The 11,016-nt window shown below is 36.6% G+C and overlaps 1 non-coding gene across 1 annotated transcript; it reads right to left on the reverse strand.

Moving 5' to 3' along the window:
* Positions 1 to 9,904: 9,904 nt before the first annotated feature.
* TRNAM-CAU (transfer RNA methionine (anticodon CAU)) lies at positions 9,905 to 9,976 on the reverse strand. Its single transcript has one exon. It is a non-coding gene; the product is annotated as a tRNA-Met (tRNA).
* Positions 9,977 to 11,016: the final 1,040 nt, after the last annotated feature.

Here is an 11,016-nt window from a genome sequence, read left to right on the forward strand (position 1 = left end):
TGTTCATGGAACACCTAATGCTCACAACCTGGCTCTCACACAAAGTTGGTATTAGCTGAGGCTTTCATTGATTTGTTTATTTGATATATATTAAAAAACTGCATGATTTATATTTTTAGAGTTAATGATAGAGTAATCATGTATTTCTAGGAGGATAAAGAAATTCATTCAATGATTATCGTGGAAAGGTGGTATTTTATTTTTATTTAAATATAAATATGTATGTTTAGATCGATGAGTGTCAAATATGGAAAAACAGGGAAGAGTGGATCTCAATTAAGATTTATCTGTCAGTAGTCCGTTTAAAATGCTTTAGCCAAAGCTATTTTAAATCAATTGATGCTAATTGATTGCATTTATTTTCTCCTTATCATATCATAAAAATTGGGATTGCATGATCATATGTCATATGTTAGTTAAATATTTTTATTTTGCATTAGGATTCCATCTGGCTTGTCAATTCCAGTTTGCTAGGTACCTCATTCAAGGGTCGAGAGCTCTCTGTACATTAAGAGCACTCAGGGAGCACGCTTTGTGGTTGGGTGGAAAAAAAACTTGAACAACATTTTCATTTCATGATTGTATTTATTACTTCATCATTATCAACCTTACAATCTTAGATTTTCAAGTATTCAACCTACATGATCTTTTTGTTGTATATTGCCTCTTGATGAGATGGATATTGTAATTTCAACCATGATGTATATCGATCCTTATTTTATATTTATGAATATTATGAGAGATTTTAAGAATTTAATTTTTTGGATGTCCACAGCTTTACAATTGAACGCACAAGAAGTGAATGGTTTTTGGAACTATAATGGGTATTGGTGCTCTTCCCATATATATTGTATATTATATAACATTCAAGAAAAGGTAGTCCAAGAGAGATTTATTATGATGCATGAAAGCCTTTCCTTTTCACATTACCTCGAAATATTAAATGCTCAAATTATATAATCTTAATTTGCCTTGATTTTTCTTCTTAGGGCTCTTAATATAATGAAAGTGTATTGAAGCTTGACTATAATTTTTTTTCAAATCTATATACATATATGTGGCCTCTCTTTACTTGAAACTATGAAATACAAACATCAGTTGTAAGAAAATATGTATAGACTGTCAAATTCCTTATGACTCAAGTTTGGATTATGCGCTTCAGATATCATGTCAGAAATAATTCCAATCCATGATCCTTTGCATCATGTTAGGTAGATATACAAAAAGTATATATTCGATTATAACAAAAGCTCTATAGTTCAAATTTAGGCAAAATATAGAAAGGAAAGGATATATTTTAGAATTAATTGTGACAAATCAAAATATAGAATCTTTCCTATGTCCTCTTGAAGTTTGGTTGGCCACAAGTGAGGGGGCAATGAAACATAACAAATGAGGTTTGGTTGTCAAAAGCCTACGTAGCTAGTGCATCCATCTACATCCTAGATCTTCTACGTGTAACTTATCAAAAAATCTGCAACTCTGGTTATCTTTTCTTCTTAAAACAGATTACTCAAGGTCTATACATTTAGTGTCTTAATATAGTTGATCCGAATATCCTTGTAGGCTGGACACACCCTGATATAATGTCATTCTATCTCCACCATTCTTAAATACAATATCTACATCTTCTATCTATCTGCCCACTTCTCTTTACGTATCATCCATCTTTCAATTTAGCATTTAAGTTCATGTGAGCTGAATCTTATCTGAACAATTAATATTTTTGCTTTTCATTTTATTTACATTTCTAAGCAGTATATGATCATGTATGAAATTGAAATGTTTGATACAATGATACAATGTTCCTTTTTCCTGGAAAATTATCCTCTCCACTTACTTTCTGTGAATTTTTCTTACAGGCAGTTTTAATTTTCCTGTTGTTATTTGGAGTAATTCAACTAACACTGAAATGGCAAAGTATGGCTAGCCTCATGTGGTGTTGAATCTTGACTGGTAATTTCAATTCTCTTTCCTTTTATGTCTTTATGATACAGTCTTAAGCTATTCAGTGTCTATGGTTTCTTTTCCTGTGTTGCAGTGCAATGGAGGAAGAGGGATATCAAAATAGTGGCAATAAGCCGTTGCATGTCCTAATGTTCCCCTGGTTAGCCCACGGTCACATCTCTGCTTACGCAGACCTCTCCATCAGACTTTCACAGCAAGGCACTAAAGTTTCCTTCTTTTCAACGCCGCTAAATATAGCAAAGATCAAGGCCCTGTTTGCAAGCCGCCAGATCCCAAGCATTCAGCTATTGGAGCTACCGCTGCCAAAAGTAGCGGGGCTTCCGCCAGAGATAGAGAACGTCTCAGACCCCCCAATGCATTTGACCCCTCTGTTTACTACAACATACGATGGATTAGAAGCCCCCTTCGAAAATCTTTTGGCGGAGATTTGTCCGGACTGCGTGATCTTCGATTTCGTGCAGTGGTGGGCGGGAAGAGCCGCCGCCAAATTTGGTCCAGCTTCTATCGCTTTCTCTTCATTTGGCGTCGCTTTTATCAGCTGGGAGTCCATGCATTTTAAGCAGGGAAGAGATTGCCGAGGTGGCATTGGGATTGGAAGCCAGCTGTCAGCCCGACTTGTGGGCCCTTGATGGCCATTCATTTTAGCTCCTAGAGGGCTTTGTAGAGAGGGTTGGGGAAGGGGGTGTGGTGGTTAGAGGATGGGTCCCACAGAGGCTAGCCCATCTTAGTATTGGGGTTTTATGAGTCACTGTGGGTGGAACTCTCTCATGGGAGGAATGAGCAATGGCTTGTTTTTTATAACTTCACTTATGCAGTTTGATTAGTGTCATAATATGAGGTTAGTTGTAGAGAAATTAAAGGTGTAAGGAAGCAAAGGTGTGCGAAAACGCTTCCTACGCTAATCTTAAGAGGATGGTTATGCAACTTTCAACTTAAATATTATTAAGATATCAAGAAATGCACAATAAAACATAAACAAAATAGCAATGAACACATAACACAGTGATTACCGTGGGGAAACCCTTGTGGGAGAAAAACCCCACCCTCCAAAACTCGCACAATGTATTATCAAATCAAGCTGATTACAATACACTTGCAATGCAAGTTCTTACAGGAGCGCATCACCACAACTCGAACTCAGAGAGACTCCTTTTAGCATCCAGTCTTGCAAAAAACTCAATGATCAAACTCCTCCCCAAGCCCTCCTTTTATAATGATTTTACAACCTGGAAACCACTTGTGGTTTTACAGAACCATGGGCTTAACCACCATGCCACATGGTGCCCATTTTTGACATTTACATTTCCAAAATGAAAAAACAACCAGGTTAAAATAGTAATCCCGTCCATAATTTTGTCCCCTAGCTTAGACCCTCTTAAAAGTCACAAAATGAGTCATTAAGGCTCTAAAAATGGCCCACCTATATTCTACTATGGATAAGACTCATTTTTAACAACTCACTAACCATTTTACAATGCATAAACATGTGGAAAACTACCTCAAATAAATTCTGGAATTTTTCAGAAAAAGACTGCAAGGTTGAGACACATGTTTCTCAACATTCTCCCACTTGTCGAACACCTTGCAAGATTCAGGAGATCCAAAATATCATGGACTTAATTGCTAGGGGCCAAGAGGCCCATAGACTCTGAACACCATCCTAATTTCTCTGTGCTCACGGGCTTAGTTAATGTATCAGCAACATTCACCAAAGTTTCTACCTTTTCCAGCTTCACCTTGCCATCCTCAATCATATCTCTCACAAAATGATATTGTACATCAATGTGCTTGGTCCTGGCATGAAAAGTAGGGTTCTTCGCTAGGCAGATTGTACTCTGACTGTCACTGTAAATTGTCACTGCACCCTATTCGAACTCTATATCTAAACACAATCTCTTTAGCCAGATTGCTTCCTTACAGGCATGAGTAGCTGCCATATATTCTGCCTCAGTAGTGGACAAAGCAACCACAGCCTATCGCTTGCTCATCCAACTAATTGCACCACCAAATAATGTAAACGTATATGCACTGGTGGATCTTCTTCTATCAACATCACCAGCCCAGTCTGAATCCACATAGCCTCGAATATCTAAGGAATGCTCATTTCCTATTCCATGAAAACATATCGAGTACTCTGAAGTACCCCTCAAGTATCTGAAAACTCTTTTTACTGCATCCCAATGTGCTCTTCCTGGATTAGACATATAACGAGAAAGAACTCCCACTGCTTGGGCAATGTCTGGTCTTGTACAGACCATAGCATACATCAAACTTCCAACAGCACTCTGATATGGTACTCGACTCATCTCTTCCATCTCCAATGGGGATCTAGGACACTGTGAACTAGAAAGTTTTGTTCCCATTGTAATAGGAACACTCAATGGTCTTGAATCCTACATATTGAATCTTTTCAAAATAGTACCAACATACTTGCTCTGGCCTAGCCAAAGCTTTCTATTTTGTCTATCTCTTACAATCTCCATTCCCAGAATGTGCTTGGCTGCACCAAAATCTTTCATTTCAAACTTTATCGAGAGCTGAGATTTTAACTCTGCAATCAAACATTTTCCTTTGCCAATAAACAACATGTCATCGACATACAGGGCAATGACCAAGAAACGATCACCATCATATTTAAAATATATACAATGATCAGATTTAGATCGCACAGATCCCAAACTCAACACATATGTATCAAACTTCTGGTACCACATCCTAGGACTCTGTTTTAAATCATACAAGGATTTCTTCAACCTACAGACCAAATGACTTTTACCTTTCATCACATAGTGCTTTGGCTGTGTCATGTAAATTTCTTCCTCCAAATCTCCATGAAGGAAAGTTGTTTTCACATCCATTTGCTCGATCTCTAGATCATAGGCTGCTGCAATAGAAAGTAAAAATCTAATGGATGTCATTTTGGCTACTGGAGAAAAAATCTCACCATAATCTACTCCCTCAACCTGAGAGTAACCTTTTGCAACCAAATGTGCTTTATACTTCTCAATGCTTCCATCTGAACCCATCTTCTTCTTGAACACCCATTTACAACCAACAGGTTTTCGTCCTTCAGGCAATGGTACAAAGTCTCATGTTTCATTCCTCTTAAGAGCTGCCATTTATTCATCCATGGCTATTTTTCAGGACTCTGAATCATTCATACCAAGAGCCTCTTCTACAGATCTTGGTTCATCAATGTTAGCATTCAATGCAAATATGCATCTCCAATCATCAGGAGAATACCCATACCTTTAAGGTGGTTTCCTCTGTCTAGTAGACCTTCGAGCAAGATCTGGTTCAAGTTCAACTTCAGGTACCTCTTCTTCCTCTGATGATTCAAAACTCATAGAGCTCTCCTCGACTTCTTGTCTTCCTAAGGGCCTCGATTCAACTTTCTCCGATGTAGTAGGTAGTTGAATCACATCTTTCTTTTGTTTTGTTTGTTCTGGTTGCACTGTAACAGAAGAAGGCTTAGTTTCAAAAAAATAACACTTCTTGAATAAAATACCTTTTGTTCAACAGGATTCCAAAGCTTGTATCCTTTTACACCATAACTGTATCCGATGAAAATACATTTAACAACTTTGTTGTCCAATTTTGTTCGCTTCTCCTTTGGCACATGAGCATATGCTTCGCAATCGAACACTCTCAGATGTCTAAGTGAAGGCTTGTGGCCTGACCATGCTTCCATTGGCGTTTTATCAACAAGAGCTGATGTAGGAGACCTGTTTATTAGGTAGCAGGCAGTGGCTACAGCTTCAGCCCAGAACTTTTGTTCTAGTCCAGCTCCACTCAGCATACTCCTAGCCTTCTCCATCAAGGTCTTGTTCATTCTTTTTGCAACTCCATTCTATTGTGGAGAATACAGAGTTGTCTTCTCTCTTTTAATACCACAATCTTTACAAAATGTGTCAAAATCATTGGAGCAAAATTCACCACCATTATCAGTTCTCAAACATTTTATTTTCTTTCTAGTCTGCAACTCAACCATTGCTTTAGATTCTTTGAAACGACTGAAAACTTTAGTTTTACTCCTAAGAAAATAAACCTATGTTCTTCTACTAGAATCATCAATGAAAGAAATATAATAAACTGATCTACCAATAGAAGGAACATCAACTGGACCAAATACATCTGAATAGATTAGATCCAAAATACATGAAGACTTATGAGAACTCGAGTAAAACTGAATGCGGTTTTGTTTACCATAGATACAATGCTCACAAAAATCAAATTCAAGATTGCAATCATTCAACCCATCAACAAGATTCTTATTTTTCAAGGTCCGTAGACCCTTCTCACCTATGTGGACAAGTCTCTGGTGCCATAACATGGTCTTCTCTGCAAGCAACTTTGATTCGGTAGACAGAGCACCCTTGGGTACCCAAAAACCACGACCATCTGTTGAAAGAGACACCCTCTCCTTTTCCAACATAGTCTTTATCATAGTCTTATCAGAAGTGCTATTGCACTCAACTGTGCATGCATCAAGCTGGTACAATGTACCTATTCTGCTTCCTCTTGCTATTACCATAGCACCTCTCACCATTTTCACACCTGCTTCAGAAAACTGTACATGCACACCCGCATCTATTAGTTTGCTAATAGATAACAAATTCCTTGTTCGTCCTGGGATATGCAAGACACCATCAAATCTTCTAATTCTACCATCAGCAAATTTCACATGAATACTTCCACAACCAACAATATCAAGTACTGAGTTATCACCCAAATACACCTTACCACCATCAAAATTTTCATACTTACTAAACCAGTTTCTATTAGAAGTCATGTGGAAAGATGCACCTGAGTCTATTAACCATGCATTGTCACCTGCACGAGTGGCCAAGGTTGCGATGAAACCATCTCCATCTTCCTTCTCGGAATCAGAATCAGAATCTTGCTTCTTCTTCTTCTTTTTCTTCTCCTCTTTGCAGTCCTTTCGGAAGTGTCTGGGTTTGCCACAGTTCCAGCAGATTGCTTTGGACTTCGTAGGAGATTTTGATCTCCCCTTATTCTTGGACTTAGAATGGCCATTCTGCTTTTCATTCTTGCCTCTTTCTTTTGGTCTTCCTTGAACACTCAGAGCCTCTTTGGCATTTAGAGAAACCTTCCTTCTCATCTCCTCAGAAAGTAGAGAACCAACAACATCCTCCATCTTCAAGATGACTGCAGTGCTCCCTATGGCCATAACAAGGCTGTCCCATGAGTCTAGAAACGAACATAGAAAGATTTGGCATCTTTCTTCTTCATCCATTGGCACCCCAACAGAAGTGAACTTAGTTACCAACATATTAAAGCTTTCCAGATGCTCAGAAATTCGTCCACCTTCTTCCATTCTCAAAGAATACAATTTCTTCCTTAAAAAGATCTTGTTCACAAGTGATTTCGCTTGGTAGATCTCACTTACTTCTTCCAAAGATTCTTTGCAATAGATTCTTAATGGACATTTATCAGAATAGAGTCTGCAAGACACAATCTTATGAGACCTTTAGCTTTTCTATCCATTACATCATATTGTGCAGCTAAAGTCGGATCTGCGGGCCTATGCTTATTCTCATCAATCGCATCCCATAGATCTCGATCAATCAACAGATCTTCCATCTTCAGCTTCCACATCTCAAAGTTTGTGCTAGAAAACTTCTCTACATCAATCCTCCTTGATATACTTGCCATCTTTACGATCCTGCATTATAGAAATGAAAAACTCTGCACAAGCTCCCACTCAAACCTTGATTAGCTCAAAAAACCCTGTACCCAACAAATAGAACCAAAACTGGCCAGGCTCTGATACCACTTGTAAGGAAGCAAAGGTGTGTGAAAACGCTTCCTACGCTAATCTTGAGAGGACGGTTATGCAACTTTCAACTTAAATATTACTAAGATATCAAGAAATGCACAATAAAGCATAAACAAAATAGCAATGAACACATAACACAGTGATTACCGTGGGGAAACCCTTCTAGGAGAAAAACCCCACCCTCCAAAACTCGCACAATGTATTATCAAATCAAGCTGATTACAATACACTTGCAATGCAAGTTCTTACAGGAGTGCATCACCACAACTCGAACTCAGAGAGACTCCTTCTAGCATCCAGTTTTGCAAAAAACTCAATGATCAAACTCCTCCCCAAGCCCTCCTTTTATAGTGATTTTACAACCTGGAAACCACTTGTGGTTTTACAAAACCATGGGCTTAACCACCATGCCACATGGTGCCCATTTTTTACATTTACATTTCCAAAATGAAAAAACAACTAGGTTAAAATAGTAATCCCGTCCATAATTTTGTCCCCTAGCTTAGACCCTCTTAAAAGTCACAAAATGAGTCATTAAGGCTATAAAAATGGCCCACCTATATTCTACTATGGACAAGACTCATTTTTAACAACTCACTAACCATTTTCCAATGCATAAACATGTAGAAAACTACCTCAAACAAATTCTGGAATTTTCGAGTAAAAGACTGCAAGGTTGAGACACATGTTTCTCAACAAAAGGTAGGGGTTGAAGTTGGATGATAAAAGGATGGAGCATTTCAAGGGAGGAGATTTGCAAGGTTGTGAGGATGATTATAGGGAATGAAGGTAAAGAGATGAGGGTCAAGTAAGAGAAAATGATCAAATGTTCAAGGATACAATATTGAAGGATGGAGGATCTCAAGATGAGTATATAACTCAATTTCTTAAGCTCATCAAGGCCAACACAAACCACAAGGCTTAAACAAAGCAAATAACTTTACCATTAAGTATTTGCTACTAATAAGAAGGTAGCCAAGTTGTCCATGTCATGTATTAGCATTCTCCCTCTTTATGAGTAATGTACCTCGTGTGTCTTCTAAGAGAGTTTAGCACAAGTACCTTGTGTGTTCAAACTAAAAAACTTTCAAGGTGGAATTCCAATCCACATATTTCTATTAAATAAAGGATTACCAACTACAAAAATAATTGAGCAAATAAGAATTGGAAATCTACTCCCCATCAAAAATTGCAAGAAGGAAGACACCACATACTTCAAATCACCACAACAGCTTAAAGGTGCTCCTAAATCTCTCACGAGAGACAATATAGGCCCTCTTATAAATAAGAGCGAGAAGTAGAAATGTGAGAGAACACTAACAAAGACATTAGACACAAAATAAAGCTGATACAGAAGCAAAAGAAGAGGAGATAGGGATAAAATAACCATAGATTCAAGTAAATTCAAGGGATCTCTACAAGAGATAAATACTACAATAAAGAAGTAAGAAGAGAAAAAAAAATAAAGAAAACAAGGGAGGTATAGAAATAAGAAAAAGAAAAACGAAAAGAAACAAAGGAGGAAAAAGAACAATTAGATGCAAAAGTATTGTTTAGGTTATTATTCATGTGAAGAATCCTCCTTGCCACCATACAAATGTATTCTACTGAATACAAAGAATAAAGTTACAATTGTATAGCTAATGGTAGAATTTAACCTAGTTTCTAAATGAATATTTACAAAATTAATTGAAGGTTTTCTAATAAAATGAACAATAGTATTAAATTGAGAAAATTATAATAGAAATTAAGATCAAAACACAAAGTAGATACACTCATGTTTTAGAAACAGGAATCTATACAAATATCAAAATATAAAATTGTGGAAGACACCACTGTACTGTAAAGAGAGAAGGAAGAGAAGTTGGATATAATTCATATAGTAAATGTATTGAGCCCACTACAAACATATAGATTCAGGAAATTTGAAAGATGTGTCCTATTACAAACACAATAATGTATCAGCCATGCTGGTGATCAATATGTTTACTTTTCATCAGCTGCAAATGCAATAGAAATTGAAATTGAATTGGAATTACTCCGTTGAGGTTATAATCTGTCAAATTACGGATTACAAAATGCGATTAATCTCCTGGCAAAACAGATTAACGAAAGCCTCAACCGATAACAAATCAATATCAGAGCCAGGTTTCGATCCTGGGACCTGTGGGTTATGGGCCCACCACGCTTCCGCTGCGCCACTCTGATTTGTTGATATGAAATTCAATTGGTTCAAGGTGGACTCCGAACAGTTCCTCCCTAAACCAAAGAACTTACAGTGTCTGAACGCCACTCTGATGCGTTGATGTAACTTGCAATTGGTTCATTAAAAAATATTTGTTTGAATAAACAAAATATCTCCCATTTATATTTTGAATTTTGACTAAATATTCTAATAGTTATATATTTCAAATAATTAAATAAGTAATATTTTTAATTCAAGGCAATATCATTTTTATACATTTAAATTTATATTATTTTCATGATTTTGTCATAAGAAAATTGTGATGGTGAAGAGGGTCTAAATTTTTTATTTATTTTTTTATTGGAAGAAGAAATAGGACCTAAATATGATGGTCATGATTTTATATGTAAAAGACAATCAAAATTTTAAGACAAGATTGTATAGATGTGAAAATTTGTCTCACAAATAATGTTGATTTTAAAATATAGGTTTTGATAGAAACATTTACATGTTTTTATTATTTATTTTATTTTTTATATGTTTTTAAAAATGTCTTATTCTTTGAATAAATAAATAAAAAATTATTCAATTTTATATAAAGATATTATAATTATATTTATTTTATTTATTGTATTCTATAATAGTCAACTAGTATAATTTCTCTCTCTCTCTCTCTCTCTCTCTCTCTCTCTCTCTCTCTCTCTCTCTATACACACACACCATGTTACTCCCCATTCCTATCTCTATATTTCACTCGCACACAAACTCTTTGTTTCTCCCTCCCTATCTCTATCTCTATCTTTATTTCTCAGTCATCTCTCTCTCTCTCTCTCTCTCTCTCTCTCTCTCTCTCTCTCTCTCTCTCTCTCTCTCTCTCTCTCTCTCTCTCTCTCTCTCTCTCTCTCTCTCCACTCTATATATCGCGTAATATATTTAGCTTTCTATCTCTCTATCTTCCCCTCTCTCATTATCTCTCTCTCTCTCTCTATCAAGACTATCGAGAGGAACTCAACACATTGTGTTCATTGTTGACTAAATGATTTCAATCTAATATTATTTCGAA

This window comes from Cryptomeria japonica, chromosome 4 (assembly GCF_030272615.1).
Source record: "Cryptomeria japonica chromosome 4, Sugi_1.0, whole genome shotgun sequence".
Classification (NCBI taxonomy): Eukaryota; Viridiplantae; Streptophyta; class Pinopsida; order Cupressales; family Cupressaceae; genus Cryptomeria; species Cryptomeria japonica.